General features: G+C 38.6%; 1 protein-coding gene across 3 annotated transcripts in view; it reads right to left on the minus strand.

Moving 5' to 3' along the window:
* The window catches only part of esrrga (estrogen-related receptor gamma a), a 128,852-nt gene extending 115,869 nt beyond the window's left edge, over nt 1-12,983 (minus strand). For 2 of the 3 annotated variants that reach the window (XM_078944076.1, XM_078944072.1), the window contains exons 1-2: nt 10,595-10,663; nt 10,340-10,392 (exon numbers count right to left, since the gene is read on the minus strand). The gene's annotated coding sequence lies outside the window, so the exon portion shown is untranslated. Of the gene's footprint in view, nt 1-10,339; nt 10,393-10,594; nt 10,664-12,773 lie in introns of those variants that run through there. The other variant, XM_078944071.1, reaches the window with a different exon arrangement.
* Nucleotides 12,984-15,136: the final 2,153 nt, after the last annotated feature.

A 15,136-nucleotide genomic window follows, 5' to 3' on the forward strand; every position in this document is an offset into this window, starting at 1 on the left:
TTCTTTATTTTTCTGTCTTTATAAGTGACACATTTAATTTTTCTCAGAGACTTTTTGAAGAAATCTTATAAAATACAGTAGGCGCAAATCACACAGATAAGATTTCTACTTTTTCCAAACATTTAGCAAGTTAATTTTTGCAGGTGGCATTAAAAAAAACTCATGTCAGTGGTTTCAATTTCCAAGATAAAACCATCTAAACAACTTACTGATGCAATGGAGTCAGGTCAAGGCAGCTTAATTTGTCAGATAGTGCCATCAAACATTTGTGTTTTTTATGTTGGAAGTTGCCCTTGTTTTTGTGACCAGCTATAGAGGGACTCAGCAGACTAAGCTGAAAGTTTTCCTTCAAAAGATGATGTCTTGTACAAAGGATGCTCTCGCTTCCATTCTAAAGACAGAATGGGAGTCGACTATAAATAAGAATGGCCTTTCGACTAGATCCGCCTTGCAGATTAGCAACTGTTTTTTTTTTTACACCCTGCAGACCCACACACTGACCCACAGTCCCACAACCATTCGTATTTGGACATTTTACTGATTTCCCGTGATTTTTAATATGAAATCCAAACATTAATCCTAAACACCAAGAGGTAATTTCTGATTTTATTCTTTGCATAACAGACATCAACACAATTAACCTAAATATTACTATAAGATAACTTTTTGTTTCTTTGCCTATGAACAAGTTGTTGACCCTCATCAAGCCTTCTAGTATTAACCAGGTTGGTGATAAAAGTAGTTTCTCAAATATACAAGCTCACACACAAGGACAAAGAAGGAGTTTTTGGGTCAGAGAAACATAGTAATGAAGCCTAATTGTCACATGGCATAATATGCTGTAAACAACGTAAAGTACATACTCAACCCAACTGCACAAAACTGCAATTTCAGAAGCTGAAATGTGACCATATAACAGACTGATGTGAAGCTAAGATTTCAAACGTATCAACATTTGTGATAAATTCATGCACAATTACATTTCAAGGAATTTCAAAATATTAAGCTACCAGAACCTCCCAGTTGGATTTTTTCATGTTTACCCATACAGACTTGTCACTGCATTTTTTGTGTATGAAGCAAATGAAGCGAACTGTATTTCTTACTTAAAACTTTAAACCCAAAGGTTGCTGATTGACAGCTGCAAAGCTCAAGGTTGTTTTAGTTTGTTAGTGGTAGACCACTGTGCTCAACTTTTGGTGCGAAACTAAGTCGTGATTGGTCTTTGGTGCCGTCATAGACTTATATTATGCTTCCAGAACTGTCATTTGCCATTATGCTATATTTGCAGCAGAAGTGTGTTCGTCTCATGACCTTTTTCTTTTTAAATCTTGAATACAATTTAATTGTTAAAATCCAGCTTTTCTGTTTCTGCTGTCATGTTTCTGTTTCTGTAAGTCTTGATAACGGAAGTTTAACATAAGCAGGGAGACTTATCTGCACACAACTGCAAGTTGACACATCCTGAAAACAGCTGTGAGTGAAGTGTTAAAGTTTGTGGAAAATGGCCTAACGCTTGTCAGTGGGCGTTAAACTAGCAGATGAAATAACGAGGCCGCGTGAACAGAAAATCTTTCTCTGAGAATTTGTAAGATGATAAAATCCTGAGTAGAGGTTGTAGGAAAGTATGCATTGTCATGACACAATATTGAAAAGAAATGCAGAGACGTACTCTTGACATTGCTACTGAGATGGCGGTCCATGTGATTGTTTGGTGTGATCTGGTTTCAAGGAAAATACTAAGGCCTGCACATGATACTTCACTCAGGAAAAAAAGAGTCACAAGTGACCATCAGAGCCTTGGATTACCACTTCTGCACAGCTGCACTCACACACATTTATGCTCAAACTTGCTTACACAAGTAGGTCCTGTAGTCACTGTGACCAAGAGACATTTAAGGAGAGTATGATTGAATTAAGCAGGTCGTGTGTTCTTATCCTAGGATTGAAGGTATAATCATATATTTGTCCGGTGGTGCTATTTATAGCAGGCTGAAGGCAACCAGACACTGAAGAGAGGGGTGACAAGCAAATCATAAACCTAAATATAGAAGAGCATGGAAAAACTTAACTGTAACCTGCAGACATATTTATCTTAAAACAGAGGGGAGAAAGAGAGACAAAGGATTGTCATTGTGTTATCCAAGTAAACCCCCCCCCACACACACACACAATTGTTTTATCTGAAATTTTCTTTTTTTTTTATGAATGACAGCTGCACATGCTACATCCCTTTTGGGTCATGGGGTTGCCGGAGCCTGTTCCAGCTACCACTGGGTAAAGATGGGAAACACCCTGGACAGGGACACCTCAGAGAAACACATTAACCAATGAAGTATGTTTTTGGACTGTGAGGCGAGGGCGCCAACGCTGACCAAAGAGCACTATTTTAATTTTATTTTACATGTGACAATGGCTAATAAAGTAGCTCTATCCATTTATCCATCCATCCATAGTGGACACAGCAGCATCTATCAAAATGAATTCTTAGGACTGCTTTAGCTGTTGTTACTTCGGCTCTTCTTCTTTCTCTTTCGGCTTTTCCCATCAGGGGTCGCCACAGCGAAACAACCTCTCTTTCGAGGATGAGTCGCATGGTTAACTTGGCAATGTTTTACGCCGGATGCCCTTCCTGACGCAACCCTCTCAATTTATCCGGGCTTGGGACTGGCACAGAAGCAGAGAAGGGAATAGGGAGCAGCCCGGTTTCACGGACGGAAGGTGCCGCAAACCAGCACGAGCTAAACTGGCTCCCTTGTTACTTCACCTCATAGAATGAAATACTACAGAATATTCTGATACCTTTACCATAAATTCAACATATTTTATATCGAACCATTAGATTTAGACTGAAATACTTATTGTTTTCTATTTTTGATAATTATGGAAGCTAAAAATATATTACATCAAACTGATCAAAAAATTAAGTTTTTATCCCAAAGTTTCACACAGTGATGGCGGGTCTGCTGCCGAACACTGGTGCCAACCTATAACCACCAGGAGCAATGTGGGGCTCAGTGTATTGCCCGAGTGACACCAAAAACAAAGGTCTGTTTGATGTGTTTGCTTTTTGTATGGCACTTTAGGATAGCTTCAAGGGAGCCTGTTTAGCTCGTGCTGGTTTGCGGCGCCTTCCGTCCGTGAAACCCGGGTTCGACTCCAGGCTGCTCCCTGTTCCCTTCTCTACCTCTGCCGGTTCCAAGCCCGGTTAGAGAAGGTTGCGTCAGGAAGGGCATCCGGCGTAAAACATTGCCAAATTTACCATGCGACTTGTTCGCTGTGGCGACCCCTGATGGGAGAAGCCGAAAGTGGAAGATTTTAGGGGAGCCGGTTTAGCTCGTGCTGGTTTGCGGCGCCTTCCGTCCGTGAAACCAGGGTTCAACTCCGGGCTGCTCCCTGTTCCCTTCTCTACCCCTGTGCCGGTTCCAAGCCCGGTTTGAGAAGGTTGCGTCAGGAAGGGCATCCGGCGTAAAACATTGCCAAGTTTACCATGCGACTTGTTCGCTGTGGCGACCCCTGATGGGAGAAGCCGAAAGAGGAAGAAGACTTTAGGATAGCTTCAGCTGTGAGTTTGATAAATTAAATGTATTTAATTTTTTTTTTAAAAAGGTGTATACTGAGCATGATTATAAAGTTCTAAAATTCTCTGCAGGCTTTGCTGCTGATGAAATTGGGTGGTGATTTAAATAAGTTTGGGTCCACAATCATTTTACACTTAGGAAAATGTGGTCTACAATTATTTAAGTGTCACTAATCAAGATAGTGATGACAGAGGAAAACCTAAGCAGTTATGTGTAAACAAATGCCTTGTAGAGTGCCAAAGGTGTTAAAAAAGGTGCCAATAATTGTGGATCCTTTTCTAGTTTCTTACTTTGGGTTTAATCCAGTGCTTCTCAATTACCACTTGCAAGGCCCCCTCTAGGAAAAAGAAAATATTTCGCGCTCCCCCTAACCCCCCACCCCCACACACACTCTAATAATATATTAATAGAACAATACATTAGGTTAGTGTCTATTAAAAAAATGTGTAAGTGTACCTAAAATTGTATCTTTTAACATTAACAAAAGAAAAAATTATGTAAATTCACTTTCAACAAATATTAACTTTATTTTGCCACACAGAAACCCTGTTATAGTCTAAAACAGAAAAGAAGCTTAAAGAGCTTAAAATATAAAAAAATCTGTCCTTATTTAAACTAGAAACATTTTGACCAACTGAACCATTTGATGCTGAGAAAAAATAATTCAATCGATAAAAATATTAAATGTAAATTAATCTGAAACATTAACACAGCAGCACCAATATATTTAGCGTTTTTAGTCCGACGAAATAGGTAAAAACATTGTGCTGTTTTTTTTCTAAATGATCTATTATTTATTTATGATCTCATAAAGCGCAGCTGTTTTCCTGCATTGGCTGCAGTCTTTATGTCAAATACTGACACCAACTAAACAAGAGGCAGACAAAGAATACATTTATGGAAAATGAAGACACGCCATAAAAACGTCTACAATAGTTCATAAAGAATGACATTATTAGCATGAGCTGAGGAATCTAAAGGCACACCATGATTCTGGTGTTGCGCAACAGAGGCTGCTCTCGTGAGCATTCCACCTCCTAGCCTGAGCCCACTATCCTTCCCCTTTTCATTGTCAGAGAAAGGAGAGCGTAGCTGCAGGGACAGCAGTTCACAGTTTCAGGCTGACACAAACTATGTCATATAACAGATAATAGGAAACCAATAGTGGACCAAATTTTTTTCCAAGCACTGAGCTGCTGTCACCACCGCCCTCATTTTGCCCGTATTACCTGTGCTTAAAACCGCCACTACTGCGCGCCCCCCCGGCATCGCAACGCGCGCCCCACTACTTGAATTACACTAGATGAATAAAGCTGGATTGCAAAAAAATTTTAATATTTGAAACATTTAAAAAAATCATGTATATCCCTTACCTTTAGTCAGTCGGAGCTTTGAATCTCTGTCATCAGCAGAAAAATGATAACTGTTTTTTTCTTAGCCATCCTCATCCCCATTTTGTTGGATAAAACCGACAGGCTGGTGATGTCAGCATCCAACCAAGCAAAGCAACAGAAAATACTGCAGATGTTATAACATTTTGAATTTTAAAAAGAATAATTGCATCATTTTGTTGTTCTTCTTATTTTCACAGGCCATTTAAATGTTTTGGCATCCACCAACTTAGAAACTTCACATGGCCTGAGTCATCCACTATACTGGCAGTTGACACATAGTTTGGGCACAATCCTTTTCTCAGAAAAAGGTATGCAACCTGCCTACTGTGGTGCAAACGTACAGTACAGTGACTCAAGTTAGCCCTGTAGTAAATTTCTCAGTCACAAATGCCCTTATGGGTGGATACCACCTGTGGGTCTGTGGGTGAAAAATGAAAAAATCTGTATGAGGCACTCAGGTGGCCCGCACGAAATATCAAGGTTGTAGACAACCCAGTGAGCCTGTAAGGCGAAAATGTTCATGCACATTTTTGCCCATTTTGGATCCACATTTTTTTTCAACCCCCGTAACCCTGCACACTGCTCAAGCGGCTCGTTAGTGCTGTTCAAGTAAAATGTGCATGCTCCTTGTGTGCAGCCTGACTGTTACAAATGTGGAAATTAGACAATCAGAGCATAATTCGTTTGGCTATCCTACAGGGATCTTACAGTCACTTACCTATCACCTGCACTTCTTTTGTGTGCAGTAATTGCATGCAGTCAGTAAGTAGCCCGTGTGCGCTAATGACTGGAGTGCTGCATAAATGGCACTGTACTACAGCATTCCCCATACATCATAAGTGCGTGTCACATACATTATTCTTACAAATACTTCACAATATATTTACCACACGCACGACAATCATATGTTTCATTTTCAGGACGTCTCTTAACATGGCCACATGAGCCTCAAGGGAACTGGAAGGCACACCTGTGCTCATCTAAAAATGCAGCCACTTCTCTCTATGACCGTCTACTGGCTTGGACAACTCAAACCCCCCGCACAGGTGCACATGACAAAGGCAAAAGAGAATTCTGGCTACTTTACACGCCCTACTGGCTTGTTCCTTTTACCTCAACCATAGAAGATAGGTTGTTAACATACTGTGTAAGATTACACACTGGCAAATCCACTGCTTGGCACAAGCTTTTGGAAATTCGAATGCATCTTATGCAGATATTCAAAAGAGATATTTCTCCTAAGGAGGAATTCCATTGATGTCTTCATGGCTAGCAAAATACAAAAACGTAAAATTGAAATAACCCTTACAGAGGTGAGACACAGAGCAAGTTTTTTGTAACTTTTCTTTTTTACATTTATATTCTGTCGTCAAAGCAATACGCTAGAAGCTTTTAATTATAACAATAATGATCAAAAATGTTATGTACTTTTAGCTGATTTTGACACACAAGTTAATGTCGGCTTAAACCAATACTATGACTAACACCATGCAATGTCCTATCTTTAGTAATTCTATGAATACATTGCTGAGGGGCAAAACATGCTGTCCTCCTGCTAATGAAGCTTTCAGCCCTGCACCACAACCACACAATGACAGCTGGCAGGGGAGGGGCAGGAACTACACGCCATGAAATAAGAGGGGGTAAAAATTGATTAGCAATTTTCATTTGCGCTAAGCTAAACAAAAGGAGGCTGCTGCCCTACTCTGCATATCATCATAGGGTAGGAGAGGAACAGAGAGGGGTGTGGGGGGCAGTGTTGGGGTGGGATGAAGTGGTTTTTTTCTGTTCTTTTTGTGCTCCAAGCACCTATTGTTTCTTTAGTAGACAATGTAGGTTTTAGTGAGGGAAGCAAAAAGGAACTGAACCCTTGAGGCAAGTGGACTGGTAATAAAAAAAATAGGCAAAAGGAAGAGTAGTTAGATGAAAAGAGGAGAAAATGAGGGAAAACTGGTAAGGGCAGAAGCTGTGTTATCAATAAAGTATAGACGAAATATAAATATTGAAAAAATGTACGAAATTATAACAAAGGTCAAATTTAAACAACTGAAACCAAAGAAAAGCACTAAAGGCTGGTAGGGGAGGGGCTGGAGAGTTAAAGTTGATAAATAAAGTGAAAAGTAAATCTGTAATGGGATGTGCAATGCCTGGCAGAGCAGAGGAAGGAAAATGGGCGGAATGTTGTCCAGGAAATCATGACCAATTCTGAAAATTAAAGCTGGACCTGGACGGAGCCTTAATGCTCTTTGACAAACAAAAGCAAACTGTCTGGAAGAAAAAAAATACCCCCTCCCAACACTTTTAAAGATATTAAAGCCATTGAATAAATTGAATAAAAAGAGCTTTGACAATAGAGAAAATTGCCAAACCCTTAAAAAAAACAGTACTGTGGCCAAGCTATGTTGTTGTAAGGGCAGTTTTCTTGAAGGATTTTTTGGCATGACCAGAATGACTTAGTGAGAATGGAGCTAAAACACCTTTATCAACCCCAACCCCCGCATCCCACTCCAGAGCCTCCACACACACACACATGCATCAAAAACACAGAAATAATGGCAAGAAAGGTATAAAAACAGCAGTGAAAAAATAAAAATCAACACATTTTAACCAAAACACTGTACACAAAGCTAAAATTTAATTTTCTGCAAGATTAACCACCGTAATGACTGGATTTATAAAAACCCATAACTAATGGCTTCCAATGAGCCAATCTATAGACATTGATCTGCTCAGTATCTCATAGACTCACATTGCATATAGCCTATAAATGAAGGGTAAAAAAAATAGATGGGTTATTCTATATCACGAAAGATGCAAGTGGAAGCAGAGAGGAGTTTGTCATGTTGGAAAGTCGAGTGATGTGGAGGATGGAGATGGAAGAGGGGGGGCAAGAGAAAACAGGAAACAAGACAGTTCTATACCTTTACCGTTATCTATTGTATTTCTAATCCTGTGTTCAGTAAATGAAGACCTTTAAAATAAGTTCCTGCTGGATCCAGTAGGTACAAAACAAATGGCAGACAGGTTTTTAGTACCAGTCTAAGTTTTTGTCCTGTGCTGAATGTCTTAATCACCCATTTAAGGTGTCAGCACACTTGAATGAATGTGTCTATCTAGCATAGCTTGAAAAGCATTGCCCCAAAACCTCATATATGTTGGATTTTAGAGATCGCCATATGCACCAACTCTGCAGAGCAAATAACTGTGCTGTAAAAGATAGTTAAATCAACTAAACTGCAAACAAAAATCCTCCTTGATATTTAATTTTATAAAAAATAATACAATACGTTTAAAATTTTATCACAGCATTTTTTTACACCCTCTGCTTTTCTCTTTCGACTTTTTTACTCATGTGTCCTAATTTCAGATTCATTTGATTTGTTGGAAAATTATTTTTTACTTATCATTTCAGGCTGAAACACTAAATACAATTCAAAAACAACAATTACAGTATGTTTTTGTCTTTGGAAATTATAAGAACAATGACAATGTTGTGTCTGTCTTAATCCCATGACAACAAGCAAAGAGGGAAAATGAAATATCTAAACGTAGCAAACCAGCTGGAGTTCAGGCAAGACGCCACAATTACAATTTGCATTATTTTCTAAAGGTTTTGGGGCAATTAGCTATATAGTGGTATTTTGTGCTGCTAATCCAACACTTGACAGCTTTTTAGTGGTTCAATGACTAAGAACTGAAGGTGTTGGCATGTGAGAAGGAGGAGGATGGAGTGAAATAAAACAATCCTCTGCGGAAAATGCACAGAAGCTTAAATCCGGAGAGGTCTGCTTGCGTTAATCCCCATGGATTAAGCTTCTAAATACTTCTATTCAAGCCAATTAATTCATGCATATATCTGTCTTCGGCTCTTTTCATGTCATTTAAGATGATGGAGGGCGACTTCCTGGGAAATCAGGAGGAGAGTGGTTATACTTTAATGCATGCAGGGCCGTCTCCTTGGGACCATACAGCTGCACATCCTGATGCAAGGCGCGCACATACACATATACACACTACAACACGGAGGTGTACATTGATATTTTAATGGAGAAAGGACGGTGGGAGGATGAGGTTTGAAAGGGGCCTCTAAAAGTTGACTGACGGATTCTGACAGCTGAATACTAATCATGAGATCAACCTCTGGGTGAATCTACAGGAACTCACTGGGGCACCTGGCTAGGAAAAGAATAAAAAGGATTAATAGTGAATACAGACGGCTTAAAGAGAACAGAGAGACATCAGTGGACAAACTCTGCTTTGTGGAAGAAAAGGCTGAGAGGAAGAAAAGAGCAAAAATTCTGAATTAGAACATCAAAACCTGGAAGACAGAACAAAAAAAAGACTGATAATTGCTCCTATGCCTCTGATGATTTGCATCATAAATAAACAGTTAAGCTTTACAGCTTTTAAGTTTCCAAAAAAATATGTAACAAAAAGGTTTTTCTACCTCATAACAACCTTTTTTTTATGAAACTGTTTCTTTCATAGAGTTATGTCACAATTGAGAAGGCGTTCCAGTGACAAAACCATGGCCCCAAGTGGAGATCAGTCTGTAGTGCTCAAAAAACCTTAAGTCTCTAGTTACAATGCATGTGTGTGTGCGTGCGTGCGGCCGTTTGTGTGTGTGCAAGCTGGCAAGCAGAAACTGCTGCTCTGAGTATTAATAGGAACCCGCATCACCCAAAATGGCTCCCAGATAAATAGAGGCTCACATCAGGCCGGCATTTCTCATCATATTACAACCTCTAGACAGGGTCGTAAAGTAATCTGCTTTTCTTTAAAAAAAAAAAAAAAGGAAACCATACTGATAAAAAAAGGGGCTTCTGTTTAAAAAAGGCTCAGTTGCAAATCTTTCATGATACATAGTTCACAATAAAGAAAATGTGTCATAAGCTGCTCGTTGATATTATTGGCAATATCCACATTGAGCTTTTGAACCAATTAACACCATGTTCCACCAGTAGCTGCAGAATCAGCACCTCAGAAACCCGCATCAGAAAAAAATGAGCCGCTCTACTGATCTTCTGGCTGTACTCAGGATCTTTCTGGCACCGACTCCATGATTTATTAGCAAACATATAGAGTAAATTGCCTAGAATGTATTGTTAGAAGCTCATGTCACATCAACACAATGACATTGGTAAGCAGTTTAATTTGAATTTGTAATGGACTGTTACAAGCGCACATTTGTTTTTTTTAATGTGCTCTTCACTGACAAAGTTTGAACTTAAAGGATAAAGATCTTTGATGTGATACCAATAACAACCTGAGGTTATCCAAAAGGGGTAAACAAGTATTTGCTTAATGGCAAAATTGACTTAAAAGAATAAAAAATCCATCAGTGAGTGGAGCTGCTCCTCTTACCTGATATTCTTCCACTCAGATAACTCCTCTCAGGTGTGAACAATCCTTAGGTACTGGAATCAAATCAAAACAAAAAGAAAAGTTGTGTTTGGGAAGCTGGAGTTAGAAACAGGATGAAAGAAAGTTTTAAAAAATTGATATTTTTGTATTAACCTACAACAGAGCAGGCTTATCACAACTGACTAGCCATTTACATAAAACCAACATGAATAGAAAACATCATAATTCCATCTTTAAACAAATATCCATCCATACTCATGCTAGTGTCTTTGCTGATCTCCCTTTCTCTCTTGGTTTTGCAGTCACTCTGATCTGACATCAGTCCATCTGATTACCTAACCCAGCTCGTGCACTAACCAGTGACATGCTTTAATTATTGAGCCGCTGACCTCAATTGGCTGGCTGGAATGACCTAAAACACACTGCAGCATCCAAAAACACTGCATTAACACACAAGCACTCACATCTGACCACCACACTCTTAGTAGTTCCTGCACACTTGCATGTACTCCCTCGGGACAGTTTCTACAGTCTAAATTTATACAGTGGACAACATCAACTCTGCCTGCTACTCTTCTCAGTTCATTCATGCAAATAGAACATCAGGCATGATAAGAACCAAGAACGCAAAACATTTTTTAAATTATTTTATCGGAAAAAAAAAATTAAAAAAATCTTTTTCACAAAGCTTAAGACTTAAAAGTTGACCAACTTTAATCAAAATTCATCCATATAAAATCTCATATTTCAAACTATTATTTTTGTAGTTTTCTTATATATTTTTTTAAATACCAAAATTTGGTTTCTATAACTCCAGAAATGAGACTGTTAAAAAAGACATTCAAAAATTTGAAATATTTTGAAAATATTCAAACATAGGCATGTGATATTAAACATATATTTTAAAAATTCTACATTTACACAAATAATTAAAGTATGTAATACAAAAAAAAATCACTATGCCATTTAATAAGATGCTTGAACTTTAAAGACTGTAACATCATACCTTACTCTGACATTTTCACTTGTAACTTTAGGTTTTATTTATTAGTAGTACCAATAAAATAATTTTTTACTTAAGGTTTTATAGAAAGCACTAACTTACAAGACCATATAAGATCAAATGAAGTTCACACTGATGCTGACTGCACATTGAAGCCATTGGAAGAAATGACATGCAACTTTGGGTATGCACTATGCACTAGGTATGCCATAATTTGATAACCAAAAATATCCTGGAGAGAATGATCACTCTGATCCTCCCACAAATGATCAAACACGGTCAATGATACTGGATATATGATCCTCAAGACACGATGCCACCAGAGCATTTATAGACAACAGTGTGATGCTATCCAATTTGGAATATTAGACATTTCTAGCTGGTTCCAATTCATGTTAAATGTGGGAGTTGGGGGGTGTCACCTACACTGCCAGCAACTCTCAAGACATCAATGATGTTTGGCATTCCATTTAATAAAAATGCCCACATCTCCAGCAATAGCATTCATTTCAAGAGTGTCTTCAGAAACATGAGTGACATGTTGGCTCTCATTATTTTTTGATGAGTGAAATCCAACTGGGTTACAAAGCATGCTGTGTGGCTTGTGGCCTATGATTAGTTACAAATAGTTCATTGGGTCACACACCATTTGGCTCACGTCCGGAGACCTCACTGGGCCTGGAAGTGTATAACCTGCAAACCTAATGCAAATTTCACCTTAAGTTTTTTTTCAAATTTGTAATGTGATACTCTGAAGTTTGTAGAATTTTAGCCAGTTGTACCATTCAAAATAACTGTTATTTAGTAAATTTCCAAATTTTGATAATTAAAGGTGTGAATGGAGATTGCTACTGTGTTAAGAAAAAAGGTTGAGGTTCTTGCTGCACAAATAAATAAAGATAATTAACTTTTCCAATGAACTGGCATTCTAACTCACATGTGCATTTATGTGGGTTGGTCTGAGTAACCACAATGGGTAAATTATGTTGTTTACTTTAAAACCGGACAATTTTCGCAATCACAATTCTTTTTCATTATTAATTAAAGAACTATGTGTTGTTTAATTCAGCTCACAATGTCAATTGCAACTGGTAGCACCAGGGTTGTCACTCTTTGACAATCATGATCTTTAACAATTAAAGTTAAAGGTTTATTGCATCTGGGCATATTGAAGGTCAAATCTGGTAGCTTTTAGAACTCTCTCCTGTTATGGAAATAGATCTTAACAATATTTGCCGTCTTGCATGAGCATGTTTCTTCAGAACACAGAACCAAATAAGATCTCCTTTCTCCCTGAGCTTGGCAGGTCAATGTGCAAGCAGCAGGTTCCACACAGTTCCACACACAAATCACAGACAGCACTGCAACATGTACATCTTAAAGCATGCCCACACAGAGAACACATGTCCTACTTAGATGCATGTTACTCACATCTTCTCACAGCCCTCTTCTAAGAGTTGTGTTGCAGTTATCAAGGACACGGATCCCCTCTCTCTTCTCACTCTGGCACGCTCTCTCTGTCTCTCACTCTCATTTCTTCTTGGTCGCAGGACGCTGCAACTACAGATGCAAGTGTGTCGCTGCTTTTCCCCTCTTCTCTTCTCTCCTTCCTTTTTTCCCCCTCACACCTCTCTTCTCTTTACTCTCTTTGTTTGGAGCTGAGAGGCAGAGCTCATTCACAAAGCCTTGAGGCAGAGCATCTCTTTCTATCCCCCCCAAGTGCCAGGTTGTTCAAGAATGAGGAGGCGAGAAAGAGGAGGAACAAGTGCTGGCTGAAGTGACTGAACTGATGTGCCACTTCAAGACTCCAGCCTTCTGCAGGCATTCAGTCTCTATGGGGCCACTGAACACATTTAGCCCTTTTGTGTACAAAAAACAATAAAAAGACAAACAGCAACAAATGTGCATTCTGATAAGTCCCAAAAAAAAGTCATGCTTTTAAATTTAAAACAAGAACACAGAATCAAGAGAGGATAGGAAAAAAGCAGTTGAGTGAAGTTTCAGAAGAAATAGAGGGGAAGAAAAAAATAAAAGTAGCTTAAGTATTCCCTGAAGCATTGCTGTCTTTTTTTGAAAAATGGTCCCTGCAGGCCAGTTCCAGAAAAAGGTAACACAAACAAACAGAAAGCAAAAAACAAACATCTATTTATGGAGCAGGGAGTCCAGTGTCCTAACCACATTTGCTTGCAGCTTTTTTGACAGTGTTACCAATTCAGCAGTTTAAGAGTAACAACTATGTCTAAGAGGAAAAGGAGGGTGCAGGTAAGGGGACAGGTAAATGAATAATGTACACTTCAGAAAGAGAAAGATTTGATGACAGACACGTAGGAACTTTTTTAGAGCATCTCCGGGCCAAAATGATAACAAGTCGGCAAGTATTTTAAGTTTTTGTTACATGAAACATGGTAAATATGGTAAATATTTAAAGACATTTCCCGTGCAGCTGAAATACAGCTGAACCAATTTGTGTTATTGCTGCAAGAATGGACAATAATGTTTAAATATTTGGTCAAATATATAACGATATGAAACATTACTACCTCAGGAACAAAGAATAAACATGTTGTCAATTTACAGATGGGAGAAATACCGTATTTGCCCATTGGAAAGCATTGGTGGTTAATCAAACTTTATTACAATTTTTTCTTTTTTATCAATAAAGTAGCACAGGGACCAGGTGTGACAAATAATAAGACTGACAAAACAGGCAAAATAAGAAAACATAAAGAGCATAAAGCTTCGCTGTCTGTTTTGGTTTGGTTTGTGTTCAGAAATTAAAATATTTATATTTCAAGAAGGAAAGGTTCTCCGTTTGTTTTTTGTTTTTTTATTGTTGTTTGGAAGGGTGGTAAACGAGAACAGCAGAGTGGAAGGCCATCCACAACGAAAGGATCAAAAAACACATTTCATTATTTATACATTGTTTACTATAAACTGTTTTATTATTGTTAATCATATTTTTAAAACAGCAGTTCTTTTAGCTAAGGTGCGATTGCTAATGCTTAAAAAAAGCTTTATTGAGGACTTTTTTAATCTTTGCCAATAAAAATACTAATATTGACTCAAAAATTGAGGGGCAGCACACCCTCCTGCCCCCCATAGCTCCCTGGAAACAAGTGTGTTTCATTGGTCACTGTTAGAAGTTGACTCCATTTTTCTGTCTGTGAGGTTTTATTCATGTAAAGTTAGTGAAGTATTGTGGGTAATGAGGTGGTTCCTGCTCTTCTGTTAAAACACAAAGCTTGACCTGTTAAATCACAGCACATTTACACATTTTAAACTGTGTTAGCACAGCTCATTATGTGACTGTCATACAAAGATTTGTGGCAAAAGTAAAGGGAGAAGGATCAGAATAAAGTGGTGAATGGAATGGAGGGAGAAATGAAAAATAGAATATGAAGCTTGAGGTGAAGTAAAGAAGAATGTGAATGAATGAACAGGACAGGGAAAAGGTTGACAGGTACACAGAAAGGGGGGGGGCAAGGACATTGGTGAAGTGTGTAACTCACTCCTGTCCCCATCACCAGCGCCCAGTCCTAATTTACCCCGAACAATCAATCAGATCAGGAGGCAGACACTGATAGAGGACTACCATGCAACAGGATCCACCATATACACCGACCCGCACACACTCACACACACACCGGCACGCCAGGCACACACACACACACACACACACATAAACAAGCGTACACACAATCAGGAAAATGGAAGGCATGCATGCAACAGGATCTATTCACAGACACACAGACTTTTATGCTGACTAGAAAGAAAAAAGTTTGCAGCTCATATCT

This window comes from Oryzias latipes, chromosome 3, assembly GCF_053564925.1.
Source record: "Oryzias latipes strain Hd-rR chromosome 3, Olatipes_Hd-rR_3.1".
Classification (NCBI taxonomy): Eukaryota; Metazoa; Chordata; class Actinopteri; order Beloniformes; family Adrianichthyidae; genus Oryzias; species Oryzias latipes.